The 7,082-nt window shown below is 48.5% G+C and overlaps 1 pseudogene; it reads left to right on the top strand.

Moving 5' to 3' along the window:
* Positions 1 to 399: 399 nt before the first annotated feature.
* LOC115286671 lies at positions 400 to 6,553 on the top strand (annotated as a pseudogene).
* Positions 6,554 to 7,082: the final 529 nt, after the last annotated feature.

Below are 7,082 nucleotides of genomic sequence, written 5' to 3'. Positions count from 1 at the left end.
TAACACATTCTTGGAGGTCCGCGGGTTCCTGCCTTAGGAAATAACGGGGTATTCATAAACGTAACAGCTCTGAAGTTCTTTCTGTACATAAACCACCCCCCGCCCCCTCAGCAATCAGGATGCAGAGAATTAGGAACCGGAAGCCCCGAAGTCCACATGAAGGAGACTTCGCTGTGCTGGTCTGATACCTATGAGATTCTTCTTGCTGATTCTGCTTGGGAGCCTAACCTGACCTCTTTCCTGGTGCAGCCGTGCCAGAGACCTCAGGACTCTGTTTGGAACTTCTCTTTTGTCCTCTGCTTGGTTACCTGTATTAGCCAGAGTTCTCCAGAGAAACAGAATCAATAGGAGATCTACCTATCTATTCATCCATCTTGATATTCATTTTAAGAACTGGCTCACATGGTTATGGACAGAGAAAGTGCACATTGTGCTGTCTGCAGTTTGGAGGCCCAGGACAGCTAGCGGTGTAAGTTACAATTCAGATACAGAAGACCCACGTCCCAGCTCGAAGGCTGGCAAGCAGAGAGGAAGAATTCTTTCCTAGGCTTCTTTCTACTCAGGCTGGGAGGGGCCCCACCCACATTAGGGAGAACAATCAACTTCATTCAGTCCATCAACTCAAATATTAATCTTATCTGAACCCATCCTCACAGACACCAAGTATCTGGGCACCCCTTGGCCCCATCAAGCTGACACATAAAATTAACCACCACTTACTGTCTCTCTGGCCTTCCTGACCCGTCACTTCACCTGGAGCACAGCTCATTCTCTTCCTTTGGTTGTGGCCCGAATAGCCTTGGATCTCCAGGTAACTGACCTCGGCCTTGCCCTCAGGCCCCTGCCCTCCATAACTTCCTTTCAGGGCAAGCCTAGGCTCTGGGTCCTCCAGTCCTTCCCACCCAGACACGGCCTTCAGATGTTCTGATACCAGAACCTCCCTCCCTTCCTCTCTTCCTCCCTTCCTTCCTTCCTTCCCGTATCTTTGTAGAGAGCCTTTTTCCATGCCACCACCATGCCTGGTGTTATCAAGGCAAAGTCTTCCAGGAAGACATTGCTTTCTCTCTGCTCAGCATTATGGATTGAGTCCAACGCCCTCTACTCACTCACAGTACTTTGTGCCCTTGGAACCATCAAGTAGGGTGGGTATTTGTCGATGCCTTCCCATCCCCCATTTTCCAGGAGGGTACCCTCTGCTTTTTCAGATTCCTGCAGCAGCCCTGGGGCCAAGGCTGCACGCAGCTTTGTCCCCCGCCCCCCCCCCCCAAGTTCCTTCTAGACCTGCCCTCAAGACAGCAAATCCAGCTCCCAGCCCCCACGGCCTCTGCAATCACCCGAGCCTCCTCCTCCTCCTCCTGTGCATTAACTGCACAGCTCAGTTCATGGCAAACAGGCGGGCAGATTGGACGCAGCCTCACAGCCGCGTGTCCCTGAGGAAGGGCGGGGCGGCGCATGCGCAGACGAAGGAAGGTGGGGCTTCGCGGCCGTGGACCCGGATTCTCTGGTTCAGTGATTCCTGGCAACGCTGCCAGTGTTTTTCTTGCAGGTTGAACTAGACTCAAGGGTTCACGTACAGAGATGGGGAATCACTGTAGTAAGATGGCTAGTGTTTTTAGCCCAACATTTTGAACGTGTTTATTTATTTTTGGGATCATTGGGGGCACCTGAATGGCTCAGTTGGTTGAGCAGCTGACTTCATTCAGCTCAGGTCATGATCTCACAGCTTGTGAGTTGGAGCCCCGAGTCGGGTTCTTTGCTGTCAGCACAGCGTCTGCTTCAAATCCTCTCTCTTCCTCTCTCTCTGCTCCTTCCCTGCTCGTACTCTCTCTCTTAAAACTAAAAAACAAAAACAAAAACCCCAACAGGCATTATTGTTGTTTCCATCTTACAGAAGAGGAAGCTGTTTAACTTAAAAGTTGAATCATTTTTCTGCAGTCACAGAGCTAGGTGGGGGGGCCATGAACCCAGGCAGCCTGGCTACGCAGCACATTTAACCTCCCCCAGACCGCCTCAGTGGAGGGTGAGGACGCACCACCTTCCCTGCTTTGGGAGTGGAGGTGTGGGCGGTCCCAACTGCGGCAGCCCACGCCAGCATTTTCCACTTGACATTTGTAAACTTGGGGTTAAAGAGCTGAGTATATGCCAGGCCCAGCTGCCCTAGGAGAGTGTCATGCCCAATGCAGATGTGGGGACTCCGTCCCGCCCTTCCATCACATATAGTAGCCCTGAGGTGAGGCCTTGAATAGCAACCTCAAACAGCAACTTTCGGGAGCACAGGCCTATAGTATCATACAGACCTGGCTTCAAACCCCAGGTCTTCTCTATACTAGTCATAGGACCTCCACTAGTTTCCTCAACACCCTCCGCTGGTTTCCTCACCAGAAAATGGAATAATAGTAGATTACCTACCTCATAGGGTTTTCGAATTTTAGCTCTTAGAATTAAATAAGGCAAAGTATATAAAGGGTGTGCTCCTTGTGAACTCGGGCTGCTCCAAAGTCCCCGCATTCACAAGGACAATGGCCTCCTCTCCTTACACCCTGGCCGAGATCTCTCAGGGCAGGAGGCAACACTTAAAGATACTGGTGATTCCTCCTTTAAAAAAAAAGCTATTGGGGCACTTGGGCGGCTCATTCGGCTAAGCGTGGGACTTCGGCTCATGTCATGATTCTGTGGTTCGTGGGTTCGAGCCCCATGTTGGGCTCCATGCTGACAGCTAGCTCGGAGCCTGCTTCAGATTGTGTGTTTCCCTCTCTCTCTGACCCTTCCCTGCGCACACTGTCTCTCTCTGTCTCTCAAAAATAAATAATTTTTAAAAATTTAAAACGTTAAAAAATATATTTTTGAGACGGGAGAGGGATGGGGGCGGGGGCAGAGGATCCAAAGCGGGCTCTGAGCTGTCAATGCAGAGCCCAATGTGGGGCTTGAACCAACAAACTGTGAGATCATGACCTGAGCTGAAGTCAGCGCTTAACAGACTGAGCCATGCAGGTGCCCCTGATTCCACTTTTTTATTTATAGCCCCACCTCCAACCCTGGCACTCTGGACCAAGCCCAGGAGTGTTTTGGGGTGAGGATGGAGGAGGGGGTGGGGAAGATTTAGCAGACACAGATACACTCAGGTGCACGTAGTGCATACCCCAATAACCCCCTCCTGCTGGAACCCCTCACTGCATACTTAAAATGAAGTAAATAAAATATTGAAAGGAGATTAATAATGAATCTATGAAGTTATGGAAACTTCTAAGAGGAGAAATAATTGGTGAAAAAAATGACATGAAGCAGAGCAGAACAAAGAAAAAAGAAACAGAACCAAACAAACCAAAAAGTTAAGTGCATATGCACACAGTTACATGAAACAAAAAGAATTTAGTAATCTGAGAGATAACATGAGCAAAATTGGAGCTAATACATATGATAGGTTAAAGAAAAGAAAAATATTCATTTTATGTAGATAAAATGAACTCAGGAAACCTTTACTTGTTTGCCGATTTTTTATTGTAATAAAATACATGAAATTTACCATCTCAACCATTTTTAGATGTGTAGTTCAGGGCGGGTTAGTACATTCAGAGCTCTTTTCATCTTGTAAAATTGAAACTCTGTACCCAGTAGCTCTTCTCCCTCCCCTTCTCCGGTCCCTGGCAACCCCCATTCTACTTTCGATGTTTATGAATTTGACTAAGTGCCTCGTTTAAGTGAATCATACAATATTTGGCTTCATCTGGCTGACTTATTTCATTCAGCATAATGTCCTCAAAGTTCATCCATGTCATAGCCCATTTCAGAATGTCTTTTCTTTTAAAGGCAGAAGAAGAATATTCCAGTGCATGTATAGACCACACTTTGCTTAGCCGTTCTTCACTCCACGGACACTGGGTTTGCTTCCACATTTTTTAGCGACTGTGAATAATGCTCCCATAAACATGGATGCACAAATATCCCTTTATCTCTGCTTTCAGTTCTTTTGAGTATATACCCAGAAGTGGGGTTGCTGGACTATATGGTAGTTCTGTTTTTAATGTTTTGAGGAACCTCCATACTATTTTCCATAGTGGTGGCCCCAATTTACATTCCCACCAATAGTGCACAAAGATTCCCTTTTCTGCACATCCTTGCCAACACTTCTTTTGTTGTTGTTGTTGTTGTTGTTTTGTCATTCTTATGAATGTATACTGGTAGCTCACTATAGCTTTTTTTTTAATGTTTATTTATTTTAGAGACAGAGTATAAGCGGAGGAGGGGCAGAGAGAGAGGGAGACAGAATCCGAAGCAGGCTGCAGGCTCTGAGCTGTCAGCACAGAGCCTGATGTGGGGCTCGAACCCATGAACCATGAGATCATGACCTGAGCCGAAGTCGGTGTCCGACTGAGCCACCCTGGTGTCCCTCACTACACTTTTGATTTATATTTCCCTAATGACTAGTGATGTTGGGCATCTATGTTTCATGTGTTTATTGACTGAAATATCTACTTTTAAAGGATTACAGTAGGATCTGGGCTTTCTTTTAAGATTAGTTACTAAAACAGCACTTCACTGGGAGAAAATAAATGGAAAATACATTCAGTGATAGTTTATAGAGTCCAAGGGTTCATTTTCTTAGGCACCAGGAAAAATGTTTCTTCAGGACAAAAGCAGCAGGACTGGATGTGTTACTGCACCCTGTCCTGTAGGAGGCGCCCAAGAGCAGAGCACCCTGGGTGCTTCTCCTCAAAGGATCCAAGGGTCTTACCCCAGGTGCCTGCCCTACCGCTTTCCCCAGGTGTATAGGGATTAGACGGGCGGCCTGTAGCAGAACATTTCCTTCAAGCAGAAATGGCCCCACAAAACACAATTCACTTCAGTGGGTCATATCCACACCCATAAAATCACCAATAGTCAATGATTCATTCATTCATTTACTCAGTAAATATGCGTACCAACACTCGGTTTGCCAGGCACTGAGACCTATGTTTGCAACAGAAGATGGTTGAAGTGGATTTGGGTTACAATCTGAATAAATGCTTTAGAACAGTGAGCAGGAATAAAGGTCAAGAACCTCTCTCCCCAGAGGCCCACTTTCAGGGTGGCCAGGGGTGAGCAAGTACACTTCAGAGATGTCCCTTTATGAAATGGAATATTGCTTATGGCTCTGCAGTATCAACAGTGACGAAGGTACAGCGGGAGCTTGGAGTCAAGTGATCTTTGCGGCCAGATCTCAGCCCAGACAGCCAGAGGTCAGATGAGCTGCATCTGTCACTCTCAGGCCGAGCCTTCAGCTCAAAATGCATCTCCACAGGGGAGAGAACAACTTTTCCTTCTCTTAAAGGAAAGGGAACAACACGAACTAGACATCATCGACACGTCTGGGACAGAGCAACATTTTTAGCTATTAATTTAAGCTTCTCTTCTAGTGCCCTGCACTGGAGAAGGACCTCAGAGAGGGGCATCTGGGTGAGTCCCAGGCTCTGAGAACATGTCTGCTGCTGGGGTGGCTCAGCCAAGGGGGCGGGGTCTGGCAGACCTCAGATTATCCAGGAAAATGGAGATCTCAGTGGTAAGCAGTGCAGACAGGGCACAGTGTGAGACTTAGGCTTTGTTTTTCTCCCACTATGTGTGTGTGTGTGTGTGTGTGTGTGTGTGTGTGTGTGTGTGTGTGTGTACGCGTGCATGCACGCATGTATGTGTGTATTATGGGAACAGCACTGAAAATAGATGAGGCTAAACTTCTTCCTTACCTGGCAGGGTGAGAGCTCAGAGTCAAAATTAAGTTGATTACCTGTTGCCACGGTAGCAGCGGACCTGGGAGTCTCCTGCGCTGTGGCAGGTGTGGGAGTGATGGAAGCAGTCTGGAAGAGAGGCAGCAGTTTCTTAGTAGCACCCACCGAACATATCTTACCACCGACCCAGCAGTCCAACCCTTAGGTACCCGCCTTGAGGAAGTAAGAACATACAACCAGTCTTTCTCTTTCTCTTCTGGTCCAAGGCGCTTCGGCAGCCGCTGGCTTTGATGCAGACATGGCCAAGTCCAAGAACCACACCACACACAACCAGTCGTGAAAATGCACAGAGATGGCATCAAGAAACCCTAGTCACAAAAATATGAATCTTTTAGGGCTAGACCTCAAGTTCCTGAAGGACATGCACTTTGTCAAGAAGCGCAAGGAGTGCCTGAGAAGACACAGGCCAGCAATGCCAAGGCCATGAGTGTGCGTGCCAACGCTATCAAGGCCCTGGTCAAACCCAGCATCCCAAGGACTGGCAGCTGCAAGTTCAATCAACTTGCCTGCAACCGCTCACTCCAAGCTCGGGAGACACGCTGGTGCCCCCATTGCCAAGGGTCTTGGGCTCTGCCGGCCAAAGTCCAAGGCCCAGGCTGCAGCTGCCACCCCCCGCTCCAGCTCCTGCTGCTGCTCAGGCTCCCATAGGTGCCCCGCCCCCACAAAGTCTCTGGTGTAGGGGCTGCCAGTGGGAGGATGGAGGGACCGGTTGGCATGGGGCTGGTGCCCTCCTGTGCTGTTTGTGCAGATAACCCTATGGCAGGCGCCATCAGATAATTTTAAAAAAGAATATATAGCCACACAAAGACTTGTTCTCGAATGTTCACAGAGGCTTTAAGCATAATGACCTCACACTGGAATAAACAAATTGTGGTACGTTCCTGCACCGGAACAGCCCTCAGCCATAAGGAGGAGGGAGGCACAGATTCGCGTGACAACACGCTGAACCTGACAGACACTGTGCTGAGGGAAATTCCATTCAAATGAAATGCTAGGAAACAAATCCTTAGGACAGAAAGCAGGTGGGTGGTTGCCTGGAGCTGGAGCCGGGGGCAGAGATTTCAGCAAGGGGCGAGAGGGGACATTCTGGGGTGTTGGTAATGTTCTAGAAGCCAAATGTGGTGGCAGTTCCACTGGTGTACACGCACCGCACCGCCGATTGGTGTACCCCAAACATGCATTTTGTTGTGCGTACATCTCAGGACACTTAGGTTGACTTAGAGACCGTCCGGAAGTACGACTTGACTGCACACTAGAGTTTGTGCAGCGTGTCGAACCCGCTGCAAAGACTATTGCACTTAGTGCTCTTGGGGCCGTTTCAGG

Source organism: Suricata suricatta, chromosome 3 (assembly GCF_006229205.1).
Source record: "Suricata suricatta isolate VVHF042 chromosome 3, meerkat_22Aug2017_6uvM2_HiC, whole genome shotgun sequence".
NCBI lineage: Eukaryota > Metazoa > Chordata > Mammalia > Carnivora > Herpestidae > Suricata > Suricata suricatta.
The sequence above is the reverse complement of the archived record's forward strand: the minus strand, read 5'-3'. Positions and strand labels throughout refer to the sequence as shown.